The sequence below is a fragment of the Solanum pennellii genome, chromosome 12 (genome assembly GCF_001406875.1).
Source record: "Solanum pennellii chromosome 12, SPENNV200".
In the NCBI taxonomy this organism is placed as follows: domain Eukaryota; kingdom Viridiplantae; phylum Streptophyta; class Magnoliopsida; order Solanales; family Solanaceae; genus Solanum; species Solanum pennellii.
Window position 1 is genome coordinate 25378515 of NC_028648.1, and position 12538 is coordinate 25391052.

Consider the following 12538-nt stretch of genomic DNA (forward strand, 5'->3'; position numbering starts at 1 on the left):
AGCTTTATACCCTTCTTTATAAACGTTAAGAACTTTGTTCAATGTAGTTACTATGTTCATAGTTCATTTGGAAAGGGTATGTTGGGACTTGTCCCAATGATTGGCATACCCTTGGTTATTAATTCAAAGTTACATTGGTCATGCTTAGTTTGGTATACATTAGGCATTATCCAATCTTTAATTATTTTTAAAATAACATTATAAGCCAATTCCATTCAACTTTTTGGGCAAAACATTGGTAGCCAATTTATTGGCATAAACCAAACTTTACTTAAACTATTTTCATTATGTTATTAACTAAACAAATAAATTAGATTCATGAATGTAATATACTGAATCCTCAACATGAACAAGTCGAAACTATAATATTTTAAAAATAACTAAACTCCACAGCCGATTCATAGTAACTTCATATCCTTGAAACACAAGTAAACATTGTATCATTCCTTAATTCGTGTAACTAACACTAAAATCATTCGAATCCAATCTCTAGGTCTCGTTAGTCATTAGCAACCAAGAAACATACAGATAAAAATCATTTAGCACCACATACCAACAACATGTTCGAGCTTTACATCTACATACTTATTAGAATGGAAAACAAGGATAACTAGGGAGATAGACGTTCAACAATGTCATTGGGAACAACCCTAGTTTCGATATTCTTGAATTCATAAAACGTTTTAAAATCCTTTTGAGAAAGGAATCCAAAAGAGAAAAACCATACCATATGTATAATTAAATCTACGAAGATAACCTTGCACGAAAACCTTGAAGGATACCTTGAAATCGCCTAAGAAATTTTCTGTTTTTCTTGCGTTTTGCTCAGTGTTTTTCTCATGCTTTTTTTCTATTCTTTTCGTGAGTTTATAGGTCTTAGGGACTAATATTTAGTAATTTAACTTAGATTAATTAACTTTATTAAAAAATCAATCATCTAATTTAATAAAACGCCCCTCCTAGACTTACTAGAATTAGAAGAACACTTGACTTAACGAAAATCTTGAAATTGCTTAGTGGTTTCGGTTTTGACCAATTAAATTAATTAATTAACTTTATAATCAATTAATAAGGTAATCTAGGGTAATTAATAAAGTACCCCTATGTTGTTAGGACCATAATCAACCCTTTGGACCATCCCAGGTTGGGTACTAGGATGTTTCTTAGATAGTTACTTGTCTAGTGTAAGGATTTTGGTTTGACCATTTAAATTAATTAATTAAGTTGTTAATATATTTAATTAAGAGACCTAGGATAATTACTAAATCACCCCTAAGTCGTTAGGGAGATAACTAACCCTTTTGGACCATCCTACTAGGATGTTTCTTGAGTTAGTTACTAGGTTAGTGTCATCCGGATAGGTTTTAGGTTGTCGGGTGCACTAGTTAGCTTATTTTTGTTAGTCCTATGTTAGTTCGCTATTTAGGTAAGCTAGTTAAAGCCTAGAGTTTGTTAGGAAGCTCAGCCGCACATGGCTTGACCCCTACATGTGCGCCTGCCCCTAACCCCTTAACCACCCTAACCGAATTCTTCCACATTTGTTTCGTCTCATTTCTTATTGTCCTAATGATCCTTGGGATCCTCACAATATCCTTGGGCACTTCTTAATCTACATTCCCATTTTAATTGGTCATGTACTATGTTTCCTAGGATTGACACATGGATCACTCTCACTTATTTTGTGAATGATGAAAATTAAGATTTTTAGAATAGGGTCTTTATTACAGGTACATGTCTTGGAGAAGCTTGTTAATGCCTATAAAATTGGCTAACACCCTTTAAACCAATATTTTCTAATATGCCCAACATTTCTAAAATATTGGGCATTGGGATGCCTATGTACCCTCAATACCTATTCTTAAAACTTAATAACATCTTCACTAGACGAATACATTTTTTGGAATATTACACTAGGTTCATTAAAGACTTGGGGCGAATTTACTAAACACCCCAAGTCATTACAAGAAAAACAACTTTTGGACAGTCTTTAAACAATAGATGCAACCAACGGAGTGTATGTCCATCAACGGCCCATTGGTGGAGTTTCATGGGTTGATACTAAGATTAATTTCGGGTGTGTCTAGCCTACCTTGAAGGTACAAATGACGGGAAAATTCGATTGGCCGTTTCATGGACCACTAGTCGTCGCTTGCCCTCGTTGGTGGACAGTGCCAAGACAATCTTGGGCCCTTCTCTAGGGACCCTTGTGGACCCTAGGTGTGGTTGTACCCGGATGTTAAACCTCTAAACATAGTCATCTAGGTCTTAGGAACATCTCATACGAATTTCAAGCAAAACGAACACGTATAACTCACTCAAACACATGAGAACACACAAGCACTATCTAAGGCATATCTTCCGAACATCATAGACGTTCTTGGACGTTTGACCTCCAAACTCAACCAAACTTCACACACTGCATAAGGACACAAATATAACACATTCTAACACAAAATTAACTCAAGAAACAATCATGAAGTTCTAGATAACCTTAGGTCATTTTAGGTTGTTACAATAGCATGATAAAGTAGTTTCATAACAAACCCAACATCCTATGAGAACATTACATCATACCATAGTCATAAGTTGCTTCAGAATTACCTTCAACCCCTTATAATAACACATGTATCATCATCTCGCATCCATAATATTCATTGCATGTTCATACATTAATGACTTCGTCATTCATACTTCAATTAATCAATTTGAAGATCTTACCTATGACCTCAAAGAAACACATTGAAGACTTCACCCCTAAATCAATGATATTTACCCAACAATTAAGTTACTATCATCATATAATAGTCAATTATTCAAGAACATACTCATCGCCCCTAATCATAAATCAATATAATTCAAGAGTTAGGGTTAAGAGAAGAGGGACATTCATTAGTCTTTAAGGAATTAGGTCAAAAAACCCAAAGTAATACATCAATTTACTGATAAACACTAATAATCCAACATTATTAATAAAACCTACACCAAATAAATCATGTTTAAGGTAACCCACGAATAAGTGTGAAATCTAGAAAATTGGAAGAACATTGAAATTCAATTTGAAGGAACCTCTTGGGGAATGGAATCTCAAGAGTGAAGAGTTCCCATAAATTATAAATACTTAAGGATTTTTTAATGAAAATTTATTGTTCTTTAATCCCTAGATTAACCTTTATATTCTTCTTCAATGGAGTCTTAAGTCGAGAGAGTTTTGAGATAGAGTTTAGTTTTAAGTTTTGTTTTGTAAGTATACTAAGAATGATTTAGGGACTTGGGGTTCGAGTCTTATAGTTAGTTCAGTTATATAATTAACTCCCTTAACACCCCTCCTAACCCCTATTTAAATAAATAACTCCAGATAAGACCCTAAAATAAATGTGCAGATTCACTTACCTGGATATGACTTACGACCACCATATATATGTACAGTAGGTCGTGTTATGGACCGCCCTGCTGGTCGTAGTCTTGTAAGAGAGGGTGTAAAGGACAAAGAATGGCGGGGAGACAAAGTATCAAACCACTAGTCTCATTTATGGGGCGTAATACCAATGACGGTTCCTCACAACCTCCGTAGGTCAAGCTGTCATTTGACAGTTTTTGGGGTCAAATGGTTGGGTCATCCTCACGTAACCCTAGGGTGGTCTTGGGGAATCTTACCTGCAAGTTTTAAACCTTAACACTTGGTTTACATATATTTAAGCTATTTATAACATTTGTTCCTCATACAACACTTCAAAGCCTCTTACAATACCTTAGAACACACTAATCCAATTTTACAACCTTCTACACGTCATGGTCGTTTCTTGATGTTTAGACTCTAATACCTCCTAGCAAACTTCACTACATTTTTTTATGTTTATAAAAATCATTTTAACCATTTATAGGTCATTATACTCCATTCAAAACTCTAGCTTAAGTCATTGGACTTCCGAGGTGTAGCACGGTGTATCATGTATGTTTGGATATGAGCAACTAATCAGTAAAGAAAATGAACACTTGTGTCTGTGATTGACCATTAGGATTTTCATATGACATTTTAGATACTTACTTGTTAAACATTGCTAGATTGAGAAGTTAGTTGGTAAACTAAGAAACTGAACAATGCAATCCTATGTTAGGTGTGTATGAGTTTTGATTGATATCTACCGTTACGAACAAAAACTAGAACTTGCCTAAGTTGTCTTGCTTGAAGTTGAGAATGATCGGATAGAAAATAATCAGTAGACAGTTTTTGTATAAACCATGAAAAGCGAAAACCAAAGAGCCAAATGAAAAGCTTACCACTTGAACCCAATTTGAGCCTTTAATATATGTTTGTTCTCACCTAAAATATAACATAACCTTGGTTTTCACGAAGGTAGGATATCACCGCTCTGGCAAAAAGCCTTAGTTGAGGGTTATTGCAGTCCAAACAAAAAAAAGGGAAGAACAGTTTCATGCAGTGAGCTAAAATGCCTACCAAAACGTGCAAAATCAAATTTAAAAAAATAAGAGAAAAAGAATAGCGAATGGGTTTAGTTGAAAGAAAAGAAAAGAAGGATTCAATAACAAAAATATTTGTGAAACAAAACTTTGATAGACCAAGATATTAGTCACTCACAAGATCAAACATCCACTTCCTAGCCCCGAGCCTATGTTACAAGCCAATAAAAGTCTATCGGTGATCCTCTTCCAGCTTTCTGCGATAGAGCGTACAAAGCGAAGGCAAGCCTATGGTGGTTTGTTGTTAATACTAGAAATTCTTTGAGAGCTTGAGTTTAGTATTCAGTCCCAACAATTGTGCACGAGGGATTTCTTTAGTGCGAGTACTTAGTGGTTTCATTTTAAAGTGGAATAAGTAAGTGGTGATTTATAGACATGAGCATGGTTGACGGTAAATAGTGAGATGTAATATATTGATCCTTGCATGTTAAACACAGGGTTCTGAAAAACAAATTGTGTATGAAATTTTTTTGCGATGCTTTCAAGGGTTTGAAAAGGTTTTGGGGAATTTGGTTGTATTGTTTTTCTCATCACTTGAGAACAAGTCATAGTTCTAAGTTGAGGGTGTTTATATGCCGCGAAATGTTGGAACATTTAATACTCAAAAACCAAGAATTAATAATTGAATAGAGTGTGTTATAGTATGGTTTTATGTGTTTTGTTATTGTGCAGACAAATCCTAGCACATGTAAAAAGTGGGGGAAAAAAGCTGAAACTGATCATGATCAAGTGAAGCTAACGACCAACTTCATGGACCGCGCTTGTATAAACGTTCTGTGGTTTAGACCATGGAATTTAAATAGTGTGTAGCCTAAACAAGAGCTGTATTAAAGGAACAAAGTCAAGACCACAACTAATTTCACGGGTTGTGGTCCTCTTAATGGTTTGTGGTTCAGGCCATGGTGAAAATTGAGTGAGCAGTGCTAAAGACCCATGTTTTGGAAAATCCTAAGTGAAGACCACGAACATATTCGGAGTTGTGGTCTATTTAGCGGTCGTGGTTAATATTCCAGTCATCATTGATAAAGACCCAAGTTTTGAAAAACATTTAAGTGAAGCGCATTAACGTCTTCACAAGCTGTGATATCTCTAATGGTCTGTGGTTCATGTCGTTGTGAAAAATCCAGTGCGTAGTGTTGAAGACCATGGTTTAGGAAATTCCAATTAAATACCGCTGACATCTTCATGGACCATGGTACTTTTGATGGTTTGTGGTCCAATTCATGATACAGAAGATATTTGTGGAACAATCTAAGGAAAGACCACATAGGGATTCATGGTTAGTGATGCCCATGACGGTCGTGATCGTAGTCGTTAAAGGTTCCGACTATTCAATCTTAAAACATGATATTTTAAATTATTTGGTCGTTTATGAGGATATTATTCCATTAACTTACGTTTTACCAATGATTATGTGCGAACAAGTTTGTTTTCTTTTATATTCGACGTTTTTTATTTTTGTGATTATTCTGGCAGTCGATTTTGAAGGAATTGGGGTTCTACTATTTATTGTCATAAGTGATCCTTACAATTTTTTCATCTTTTGTTATGTCTCTTTTGAGCAAACAAAGGAGTAACTAAATACAACAATTGGGGTTGTGGGAACTACGGCAATAATATAATTGAAATTCTGTAAAACGAGTTTATGGTGATCTATTTTTACAATTTGTAGTTGCAGCTTTCAAGCTCATTTTAGTCTATTGAGTGCACACTTTAGACAAGCATGTATTTGATGCTTGTTCGAGAGAAAAACAAAAATTAGGAAAAAAGTTGAACTAAATCAATGGTTATGTGTTAGAGTTGGAGTTCGAGAGAATAACATTCAACATAAAAGTCAATTCAAGAGAAAATTAACATTGTTAACACTTTAAGTTCGAGGGAATAGAAGTGTTTATTATCTATTTAGGCTAAGAAGCATTAGATAAACTCAATTTGCAAAGGTTAATTGAACAGTAAATTGCGTGACACTCGAATCACTAAAGAAAATTAGAACTCATGTCATAAGAACACCACCCTGGTTTCTTAAAGTTAACTGAAACTCAACAATAAGATCATTTGGTAATAGTAAAACAGAAGTCTATGGTATTGATACATAGATCGTTTCAACTATCAAATATCTACTTTCAGTTGTTATCTTCGCAGATTATAACTGCATTAAAAAAATGCTAAAGTTAAATCTTATCTGCAAGGAAATTCTCTATGGCATCGATATAACCTCTAGTTGAGTTCTATGCATTGACAAAGGCTGTTTATAATTCTTGTTTGAAGTGTAAAGTTGGACATATCAATGGCACAACACATACATTGGGAACCCATAATGTAAAAGGAACCTATGTGGGAGGTCGGACTGTCTAACGTAAAATCCTCCATAGCATATTCATGTTCACTCGGCGCTAAGCTTAAATTTCTGTTTTAAGTGTCCTTTAATCTTTACGTAATTATTCATTCATAAGGAAATCCATAGGGACTTAATCCCTCATATGTAATATAGCTCATAGGTTTCAATGTGAGAATAACCTTTCATCACAGAATCAACATCATGTGAGAACATAACTTTCGTAACATAGTCAGGTAGTGTGCATAAGAATTACCTTCAATTCAACATAATACACATTCATCATCACCGCATAACATTCATGGTCTTATAATACCATAACTTTCATAGCCATATCATACATGAATCATCATGCTTAGGGTTATGGGGATACGAAATCATGATCCATATCCATAATACATACATCAAGACAACACCCCTCCCAAAGGTGAATCAACAATTCAATTATAACATAGTTATGACCTTGAAATCCCTTAGTTATAGCCTATAATATCTCTTTCAAGATTTAACCCCAATTTAATGATAATCATCCATCAAATAGGTTAACATCACAATGATGAATCATACCAAAACATACTAGTTTTTCACCTTACAATAATCATTCAACACAAGTTAGGGTTTAAAATTGAGAAAGAAGGAGGATTAATAGGTCTTGAGAGAATTAGGTCAAACATAGCACATCATATGCTAGAATCATCACTTCATATATATATAAAATATCGCAATACATAGTTAGACTATAGGTCTATTTGTCATCTTAGACTCAACATCAATAGAGTAAAATAGAGAAACGACCCTTAATAACATAAAATAGTATCTAAGATATTACATAATTCGTATAAGAACTTGACATAGGAAATCCATAAATCATAAGGATCCCTTTGTTTGAACTTGGGAGATCTATCCAAGCTCTTCATTTAGGGAACATCATCTAGCCATCACCACCTACACTTTGTGTAAAAGATGAAGAAGAATGGTATTAGTACAAGAATGCACTAAATATGGCAACCATGCAAAACATGCATTTAAAGAGGACATTTAGTTAGAAACCATGCATAATGTCTTTTTAGTAAATTTCATGAACATTGGCACAATAACCACAACATAGTTCATATAAACAAAGTAGACATGGATACTATTCCTAAACACATAAAGCCACTGATAACAATTGAGGCACATTAAACATTCTCAATACATACAACATATTACATTCATTATCACCTTACCTCCTTTTCATAAGCAACCCTCAAGTAATACTTAGTACCATATATCACATTAAGGTCATCCAAGGTAGCCTTTCATAGATATGCTTCATCAACACAACCAAAGATATTCATAAAGTCATAAGCACAACATATGATATAACCTTCACATAAGAACCATCACCTAAGACAACCTCCACATCTCACTAGTGCAATGTACAAGTAGCATCCCATACTACTACCCATACCAAGTGATCTTAAGAAGTCACCACAAACATACGCACATCTAACTCAATAACATACCATACATGCATTTAACCTTAGACATAAGATTAACATACTTCATAAATAATCATATAAGAATTCCTTCATTCTTTACATCTAATTCATAAATCACTTAGTTCATATCATAGGTAAACCACCCCCACAACCCCTTCACAAGCTTACTTGTGCAATGTACACATGGAGTCCCATGCCCCCACATATATTGAACAAACTCATTTAGAAGCTATAAGTGAACTTCACTTGCATCATTATAATTCATGTCTTGAATAAGTAAAATCAACCTTAACATGTATTCACATTCCGAATAAATGAACTAAATATCATTATCTAACAAAGGAGCCTCATCATGACTTTCCTTAGAGTCCACTTGTGTAATTTATAAGTAGGGTCCATAATCCTACATACACTAAGCAGTCTTTCAACGAATCATGACAATTATTCATAATATCTATGGTAGTTCATTTTCTTAACTTTAGGAATGCTTAGCCATAATTGACATAGACCATGTAAGCAACATGGAATCCAATGTCATACAACCCCGCACCGAAATAAGGAACCCTACTTGCCAAGGTAGAACCATACATAATAGCTATCTAGGTGGATCCACTAGCTATATCCAATGTGGGAACGTAGTTAAGGGATACTGAGATTGCTTTTAGAAACCCAATCCATTACATTAGCGGAGAGGCTTCCATATCATGAGTATCACGTAGATGACCCGGCCTATTGCATTAGCGGGAGGCTCTTTTTCCCATTGTAAATATCCTCTCAATGCTAAGCTTAAACTCCTTCATTAATATATTTAAGCATTTGTTAATCATTAGTTCATAAGATTAGGCTAGAGACTTGCTCCCTCATACATCATATGTCTCAAGGTTTCTAGGATGAGAATCTACTTTCATCATAGAATCTATATTATGTGACCATTTATATTCACATAATTGTACCATTCATATGTTTGTGCATACATGTGAGAAATATTTTCACATAACACCCCTAGATAATACATGCTCATAATTCATTAGTCATATTCATTACATGCATAGTAATAGATGATGGTACATATGAGAACTATCCTTTAAATTGACACCATGAGTCTATCATACTCATAATTATGCGTGAGAGTATGTGTGTACATTGGACAACATGATCACATAATGGCCATGACATTGTATTGAGGAAGCCATCTTCTAAAGATCACAAATATGTACAACCTTGCTCAACTCTAAAGTCATCCACCTATAGAGCATTAAGGACAAAAGACTACACACACTCACATTACATCTAAGGACACAATAACATATTCAACATTTGAATAGAAGACTTATAGCATACTATGATCACACATTCATATAGGGGTTTCGTAGGTAGCTGTCATGCTAAAAAACTATTCATCATCATTAGCCATGTAGACCACACCTAACCTTAACATGATCATCAGATGTACATAACATCATCAATACCACTAGATCATGATACTAGAATGGAAGACTACACAAGGCAATCATACTTGTGATCATCATCACCAGAATTCACATAAAAGAATTGCCTTCAAGGCCAGGACATAACACATATAGATGTACAATAATTTAAGCACCGCTACCATAAGTGGACCATACCAAGCAACACAATTGATATGCATCCCAAGCTAATTAGAGGAAATAGGTCAACTTACCAACACTACAACCTATGATTATCATTGATCAATTCCCTCAATTCAACATCAACTGACACAAATAACATTATTAAAAATTAATATACTATAATAAATCATAATTGGATCATCATCTAATCAAGATCACAAGACCCACATTAAAGGCTTATTTGAAGGGTAAAGGAGTTCATGGGTTCTTCATTGAATTGGATCAAAAGTCATGTTAAAACCACTGATTGATTAATCATATATTCATCATTGTAATACTTATGAAATCACTTTAACAATGAACCGATGGCTAGATTGAAAGAAAGGATTTTTGACCTTGAATTCAGTGTTGAAAAACCTTGGAAAGGACTACTTAGATGAAAGAGTAAATAACAATGAAAGGATACGATAACACAATAGATGACATGAAATTTTGAGAAGAATTCACTTGAAATAAGAATCAATGGGTTGTTCTTGATCTTGGTCTCCAAAGGAAGTTTTGGGGGTTTCATATTTGGGAGGGATGGTTTGATGTGGAAGAATGAAATTCTAAATTTGAGTTTCGTCTTATATAGCGAATTAAAATAAAATAATCAAACTAAAATAACCATCCACACTTTAATTAGTATGACGGGGTGAACTTCCAAATTCACCGCTAGCATGGTAGCGCACAAGACATAACTACATGCTCCAACCAATGTGCATGGGTGATAGATCGTCAATGCAGCGGCAGCGCCGTACTGCACAACCATCATTTGTGACTTAGGGTTTATTTAGGGAGTGATCTCACACGTATAAGTGTTGAGCAACGCCCCTAGTCAATGGGGCGTAGGTCTGAGTACGGAGTGTCGATTCATAGGCATCGTTTGGACATTGCCTAGGTAGTCCTTGGCCAGACATTGGGTCCTCCTCAAGGACCCATGTGGTGAACCTTCTGGAGTCGAGCCTCGACGTTTATACCCTAGATACTACCATATATAATTTAGTATCCTCCTCTATCAATTTATACTCCAAACAACACATAAAACATACAAAGGCATACTAGAACACATTAACATCTTGGATGTTCTTGGACATTTGATCTCCAAATCAGTTCAAATAAACTATATAAGATCTAAAACCCTTTATTATTATTTTATTAACCTTTTAAGGAACATGAGAGGCTATATACACCTTATTTCATTTCGAGGGTCTTGACAATTTTGATCAAAGAAATCATGTTTAGAAAGTGACCCTTGAAATTTAGTAAAACCTAGTAATTAGGGGAACTTTGATATAAAAGTTTCCATACCTTGTTAATACTTAAGGATTTATGATGGAAAGTCCATTTATTGAAGCCCTACATGAAGCTTGATATGCTTCTTCAATGAAGTCCTTAGATTAGAGACAAGTTTGAGAGGAATGTTGAGTTTTGATTTGTGTTTTGTGAATTTAGTTCGAATGACTTGGGGTCTTAGGTTTCGGTTTTTATAGCTAGGTTTAGTTATTAACCCACCAAATACCCTTTCTAACCCTTATTTAAAAAAATAACTCAAAATCAGACCCCCCCTAATGTAAAACTAAAATTCGGAAAATAGATGGCATTTACGGCCACCACCTACGGTCCGTAGGTGGTGGTATATCCTCGTGCTGATGCACCATGGAACGCATCAGAGAGAGGTGTGGTGAAGATTTGGTGAGATACTAAGTTATAACCAACAAAGCCAACTCACGCCCCGTTACTCCATTGACAGCCCGTCAATGGGACTTATGGGTAACTTCTATTTTTTATAGCTATTTTTCAAATGTTTGAGTCTTCCTCGAGGACCCTTAGGGTGGTCCTTAGGGGTTGTACCCGAATGTTTTTACCCTAAAAATGTATTTATATACTTTCAAGGTATTTTTACAATATTAAACCATCATATGAAACCTCAAAACCCTTACATTACCTAAGAACACACATTAGTTCAATTTTACTTGTTTCCTGGCGTCATGGTCGTTTCTTGACGTTTATGCTCTAACTCTTACAAACGAAATTAGTTACAATAGGTTAGGTCAAGAAACATTGTTATAGTCTATTTGTAAGTTATTATTGATCATGTAAGACTCTAGCTTAGGTCATTACAATCATGGGGTATTACATTGGGTCGTGAGAAAGGGATATAGCACATTTTGTGGCTAAGTGCCCCAATTGTCAGAAAGTGAAGGTATAAACATAAATCAGGAGGTCTGACTCAAGAGTTCAATATTCCTACATAGAAGTGGGATATGATAAACACTAATTTCATTAAATGTTCACTTCGTACTAGCAAACAACATCACTCTAGAGTTACTAAGTCTACACACTTTTTGGCTATTAAGACTACATATTCGCTCAGAGGACTAGGTTAAGATTTATATTAATGATAGAGTGAGGTTGCATAGAGTTCCTTTCTGATAAAGGTCACACTTTTATCTATAATTTCTAGATGTCATTTCAGAAGGGCTTTGGTACTCAAGTTCATCTTTGCACAACATCTCATCAACAAATGGATGGTCAGGTAGAGCGTATCATTAATACCTTATAGGACATGTTCAGATCTTGCATGATCGATTTCAGGGGTAGTCGGGATGATC